Here is a 7,235-nt window from a genome sequence, read left to right on the forward strand (position 1 = left end):
GGTCGGTTTATTTTTTTGGTTTCATTTTCGGTGCATAACCACAAAGACAAGATAAAACCTTCATTTAATTTTGACATCTCTTTGGCGTAATGTCCATTTATTGGAATAGCTACACTTACTCACTTGGTAGAGATTTGGTACCACTCTAAAACTCTATAGGAAGCTGCAGCTGGCAGCTATAGTTAGCCTAGCATTAAATGGACACTGGAAACAACTACTCATTGCCATTGTCCTTGGATTGGAGACACAAGGAAGTTACTGGGCCAGTGGTTCACGAAATGCCCTTAAAGGGATAGTTCCACATTTTGGCAAATCGGCCCATTGCCATAATCCCTATAGCAGCAGTAGGTTCGTTACCTTTAATTGTCGGTGCAAGCTACTTTTAGAACGGCGGAGCAGAGCTGCGAGCTGCTTAGAGCTACGCTACGGAGGCTCATGGGATTTCTTGGTTTCCCTCATCAAACTCATCAAATACACAATCCAACAACTCCAAAACGCTCTCGTGGACAAGTTGTGACCTGTACATTCACCACGCTATGAGATAATAACAGAACGTTATCAGACAGAGTTGTTTTAGAGGTAAATGCAGAGACTGCTTGCTGAAAAACTGCCCTCGACAGGAACACGTGTCACTGGTTTTGCATGAATTTACCTCTAAAAGTACCTTTACCTTTACCTTTAGCTCGCGGCTCTGCTCCGCCGTTCTAAAAATAGCTTGCACCGACAATTAAAGGTAACGAACCTACTGCTATGACTATAGGTATTATGGCAATGTGCCGATTTACCAAAATGTTGAACAATCCCTTTAACTTTTCAAGATTGGTCCTAACACACTATAGCCAGTTGGTAAGCCAGCACAGCAATTGATTCCAGTCCAAACAAGCTATAACATTCTCTGAACAAGACCAAAACTATTGTTTACTTTTGTTTGTTCTGACAATAAATTACACTTAATAGGTGAAAGAAATGCTTCAATCAATCAATCAAAGTCTACACAACTGGGAAGCTTCATTGAGGAGATAATTAATCATATAACGGAGTGTGACTGCATCATCTGTTGTGGAACATTTTCTTTCCCGTGCGTCAGTCACTTCTCTGTCTGTCAATCTGACCCCGCCACTCTGCTTGACACTCTGTCACTTTCACGCTCTGTATCTTTCCGTCCGTCATCCTCAGCCTGCTCTACGCCTCATAACCTGCTCGCTGAGAGAGGCCAGAGACTCTATCTAAGAACCATGTTCTGCAGTCAACCTTTGCCCGGGATCTAATTATCTGCATTCGTCTTTGCTGCCACGATTGCCTGTTGTACATCTAATTAAGCTCATAATGAATGTCATTAGGGCCAAAGTCATGTAAGCCTGTGAACCAACCCTGTATCATTAATAGTCGACAAAAACGTGGGACACATGCTGAAGTAGCACAGAGTTAGAAATTAAGGAATAAAATGATATTTTATATTTTTGGTTTGATATATAATATATGTATAGCCAAATTCTGAGATTTGTAGGTAGCTGTGTAGCTAAGGGATCAGGTTTTTCTTTAAGGTATCAACAGAGCCCTATTATGGGTTGAGACATGTTGACCATTGCATGTTAGTGGGTCTGTTTATGTGACATATTTGGACCTTGCAGCATCACCAAGTCAACATGGACCCCTGAAGATGACAGGCTGAGAGATGAAGGATCCCTGCAGACACCATGCAGGTGCACTGAAGGCTCGTCAGCTTGAGCACATGGCTGACAGTGTGGGACAGAGGAAACTGTTCAAAAACTCCCAAACTCAGTAAGACGTGTCGTGGACTAGCAGTGAAACAGACCAGAGATGGAAGTAGCAGGAAAAAATGGCTCAAGCAGATGTGAGAAAGGGGTATTCATATGAAACCTTAAAGGAGTATTATCGCAAATCCAAATCCTTAATTCGGCCACTAGATGGAGCCAGGCGGAGCTCATCAGATATAAACAAGTGGGCAGCTGTCAGAGAGAGAGAGCAGCCTCGTTTAGTCCCCCCCCCCCCCCCCCCCCCCTTCTCCCTCCCCCCTCCTCCTCCCTCACCAGGCTGAATGAACGTGCAATCGCGGGAAAAAGAAAACTCGCTAGTGGAAGCTGCAGCTCTACGTCGCGCACAACCACAACAACGACAACAACAGCAACTGAAACTTCCTCCTCCTTAATAACGCTGAGAGGACAGCTGAAGAAAGAAACAGGGACGTGGAGACAAAGTGTTCTACCAGCGATTCAGTGACTGTAAGCAGCCTAACACTGCTACATTACTTACTGTTGCATATTTGTCCGGTTCGGAGGTTGGATTTGCGAGTTCCGAGTGCATTTTAACGCAGCAAGCGCCGGGCCGGCTTGGATCATAACAAAGACAAATGCTGCATTTGCCCCACGGACACTATACTGTTGGCGATTTTTTTTGTAAATTTAGTTATGGCTCCCCCCGACCCATCTTTTGCATATTTCAGCTTATTTTATGCTATTACTGCTGTATTTGCGATAATGCTCCTTTAAGTAGTGGACTGATCAGACCCTGGGAATCAGCTGGTGAGGAATTAAAAGAAAACTCAGGAAGGTTCAACAAATTCCTAAAAAAAAAAAAAAAAGGAAAAAGATTTACCTCTTCAAAGGGGAACTCTTGGAAAAACCCTAACCCTCCCTGTTTCTTTTACACTTATTGTTGCATGAACCAGTGACCTTGAGGAATTCATATCTGGTGGAACCTGCATGAGTGTTGTACATCACTTATCCTTGATTGTCTTCTGCTTTATGTCTTTTCTACAGCTCTGAACAAACTTTCAGCCAACAGTCTAAAGAGTAACAGGCAGCCAGCAGGGATGAAGAATATGCAAAGCAATGTCTAGACAGAGTTTTAATGAATAGGTCTGGAGGCAATTTACTTCGTATTGTAGGACAACTGAAAGGATGTCAGGAGGTCAACCTCATCACAACCCTGTTGTTCACAATAAAGAAAATCTATACCTTTTCTTTTTCTTTAAAGTTCTTTAAACAAGACTTTGAATATATCAAGAAACTATTGCATGATGTGTTTAATCAGAGTTTCTATCTGTTCTTTAGTTTTGGGCATAGCGGTTGGAGAAGCCAGTGGTGTAGTCTATCTATGTGATACTCAGGTATAGCCTACTCAGTATACCCACTGAAAATGCATAAATATTTCAGTATACCCAGTACAACAAAACTATCTAACTAAAGTATATCAGTGGTTCTCAAAGTGGGAGGGATGACAGGGTTCAAGGGGTCCCCAACTTTTTCTTGAAATTTTACCACTTTTTCCTAAAATTTCTTTGAGAAATTTTACTAGTTTCTTCTAAAATTTTTAAAACTTTTATTTTTTTTGAAATTTTACCACTTTTTCTGAGAAATTTTACCAGATTTTTCTAAAAAGAAAAAATTGCAAAAAATTTTACCACTTTTTTCTAGAAATGTTTCAACTTTTTGGGAGAAATTGTAGGCTACCACTTTTTTTCCCCAGAAATTTCTCTATATCTTTCAAAAATGTATGCCTAATTCAAACGTACATTGATTGTTTGTGTATTTCTGGTGTTTGCTTCTACATGTTGTCCAATGGGGGTCCGTGGTCGAATTTGTGTCAATTTTGGGGTCCTTGATATAAAAAAGTTTGAGAACCACCAGTCTATGTGATACAAGTAGCCTATGTACAGTTTACCCACCTAAAAAGCAGTATACCCACAACAACAAAAATTAGACTACACCACTGATAGAAGCCCCTCCCACCTGTCCGACCATTGGTGCTGCCACTTTTAAACAGAGAGGCCCCGCCCACAGGTGAGATGGCGCAGGTGAACGAACTACGACCTTCTTCTCTGGGCCGGACCAAGGCACTTCCGGTCGGCCGGTGTGCTGTCAAAACATCCATGAAGTTAGCTGTTATTAATATTATTATTAGTGGTAGGCTATTGTTACAATAATATAATAATATATTAACCGGCGCCACAATGTCATTTTCAATGGTTAAGTCCAAGGCTGGATTTCTTGGAGCTCCGACCTTACCTCTGCCCGGATGTTGGCCCTGTTCAAGCGGCTACAAAGCTCCAGTGTGACTCGGACCCATGGATGTATTATGCTCGAACCCCCTCTCTTCTCCTCCATTTGTGTTAGTAAGTAATTTGTTAAATGTCTGTTTTCATTGGTGATGACATAACGTTTGGAGGGTAACCGCGTTAATGGTTAATGGTGTCACATGATTAGGTGTCAACATTGCCAGCTTTTCTATGCGGGGTAAATTTGTTCAGCAGTAAGTTACTTCTTGTTTTGGGTTTAGTGACTTATTTGAGGTCTGTCAGCCTGCACACCTGACTTGGAAAGGTGAAGGTTGTGGTGGCAGGTTGTTGGAGGCTGGATGAGGCTGAGATCGAGATGCAGGTGGTCTAGATTAAAAATGCTTATGTGTTTGGATGCTAATATTTGCAAATGTTGTTGTAGCACCAAACACAAAGTTTCACTGGTGGTTGATGGTGATGTCATTAGTTTTGCATTATGCAGTTAGCATTTGGTCATGAAACAAAATATAGGCTACAGTAATAATATTTTGACCTAGTTAAAAAGCCAGATGATAACCATAATTATGCAATCTATTCTCCACAACTTGTTGGAGGAAAAAGCCATGGATGACAACAGTTGCAGTTACAGTTTTAAGTAGTGCCACAACAATTAATCGAACAATAATCAATTATTAAATTAATCGTCAACTAGGCTATTTTGATAATCAAATATTTGGTTTGAATAGTTTTTTTTATTTTTTTATTTTAGAAAAAAGTCAAAATTCTCTGATTTCAGCTTCTTAAATGTGAATATTTCTCATTTATTTGTTCCTTTAAGAGAATAAACTGAGTATCTCTTTGTGGACAAAACAAGACATTTGAGGACGTCATCTTGTGGTTTGAGAAACACTGACATTTTTCAACATTTTTTAGCAATTTATTGACCAAACAACTAATTGATTAATCGTTTAAATAATCAACAGATTAATCGATAATGAAAATAATCGTTAGTTGCAGCCCTATAGTTTTTAGTATTCATCCTCTGCCTGCTGCTACTGTACGAGCGTCTCTACAAAACTACATAGTGATGCATCATATACTGTAGTTGTGGAAATATTTCAGTCTGGAGTAAAAGCAGCAAACCAACAAACTAACATTATCATCCATAGAGCTGTGCTGCTGCCAAGAATGTCTAAAAATACCTCCATCCAGTTTCCACAGTAACTGGCACTATATTTTTGTGATACCCTAAAGAGTATAAAATCTTCTTTTCACCCTCCACAAGTGAGTTGGAGAGAGGGGTCAGCTAGAAAACATCCCTACAGTATATGCCGCACCTCTTTTCGGTTCAATCGATGCAAATCCTGGGGGGTCAATGGTAACGAGACGTTGAGTCGGTGGTTGTTCACCTTCCTGAGTGGCCGGAGCAGCCGACAGGTGCACGGGACTCGCTCTAAATTTATCAACATGTGGTTGGTGGGTGGTGTTATTTCCCCCCGACTCTTTCTTCTTACGTTTGCTCTCTCATTTCCCTCCTGTTCCCTCCATCTTCTTCACCTCCCTCCGACCTTATTTTCACCTCCTCCTTCTCTTTTCTCTCTCTCTCTCTTGCTCCCATGCCATTTCTCTCATTTGTTCGGCCCAGTGTTTTAAATCTTCACTTACTGGAATAACAATTTTCCATTAACAGTACCCACTCAGAATAGCACAAGGGCTAGTTAAATCACATCATGATAAGTTACTGCTCCTGCTGTGGCTGTATTTCATTGCAGTTGGTGTTGGGAGATTGCTTTTTCAAAATCACATTATTCTACGATCCAAATTGCTTTTGGAAGTTCTTTGCGGTGAGGAGGATATCCATTTAAAGTTTCCTGATAAGCTTAAACCCTGCCATTACTTTGAGTTATGTAGCTTTTGAATTTTTTTTTTTTTTTTTTGACTTTTTCATAGTTTATGAACACACATTTTTTTGTATGTAGCTGTGCAATAGCATGCTTTCATAAGTGCATAGCTCTGTCATAATGATGACTGTACGGCTGCTAACTTTAGCCATGTGTGTGAGAATTGCATTAGAGGAGAAATAGGTGCATTGTGTTTGGAGAACCGCTCTCTTCTGAGTGCAGTATTGATGGACCTTCTGTTCTGCTGTGCATAATAGTATCTACTGTATAGTGAGGTTGGAGGAATGATGGTTATGCTCTGAAAATAAATTGCACAAGGCTATAAAAGCAGAGGGAATTAAAAGAATGTTCTTCTGTGCCATTTGTAAATGTTTGAAATTTACCATCAAGCGGTGTCCAGAATCACTCTCTCGTTTACTCATTCACTGAGTCCTACATAATACAACCTTTGATGGTTTACTCCTCTCTGAATCAATCTTTAAAGTGATCTCAGACATAACCACAGTTTGATTAGTGTCTGCTCGGGCATCGTTTCCTGTTGGCACAGAGTGATATACACTGACTTCCCACATGCCCACTGTAAACAATAGTAAACTTAATGCTCTCATCCTATAGTATGTAGCTGCTATTAGATTTTATCAGGCTCGATTCCAACACCTTTCTTTGCCAAGATGCTTGCAGGCTGAACAGTGTGAAGCTCCTAAAGGGACACCACCAGACTGCGCATCAGATTCAGTTTTACTCCTCATGAGGAGAAATTTTCACCCTGTGAAACAGAAATGTATGAAATGCCGTTTTGTTGTTCTGAAGCTTTACAGTGATTTTATCTCAGCCTTGAAAATATTCAAGTAAAAGCCGCCTGCCTTTGCTAAGAGAGAGAGAGAGAGTGGAGTTTTGAAAGATGTGGGCTGTCACAGCTCAGTAAACAGGTAGGACTCAAAAGTCACAGACACAGACAGATGATGGAATATAATAATATTCCTTAACGTAAAGGGGAACTATGCAAGTCTGGCTACTTTTCCACTGCTTTGCTAACCCTCCTCCCGGCCATGTGCATTTGTTTTTTAACAGAGCTGGCGAGTCCATGGAGCTGTGGATAACGTTATTTATCATACATGTTACGACTAGGGCTGTTCGATTTTGCCTATCTATCTATCTATCTATCTATCTATCTATCTATCTATCTATCTATCTATCTATCTATCTATCTATCTATCTATCTATCTATCTATCTATCTATCTATCTATCTATCTATCTATCTATCTATCTATCTATCTATCTATCTATCTATCTACCGGAAGAGTCCAAAGTGCGA

The sequence above is a fragment of the Trachurus trachurus genome (genome assembly GCF_905171665.1).
Source record: "Trachurus trachurus genome assembly, chromosome: 1".
NCBI lineage: Eukaryota > Metazoa > Chordata > Actinopteri > Carangiformes > Carangidae > Trachurus > Trachurus trachurus.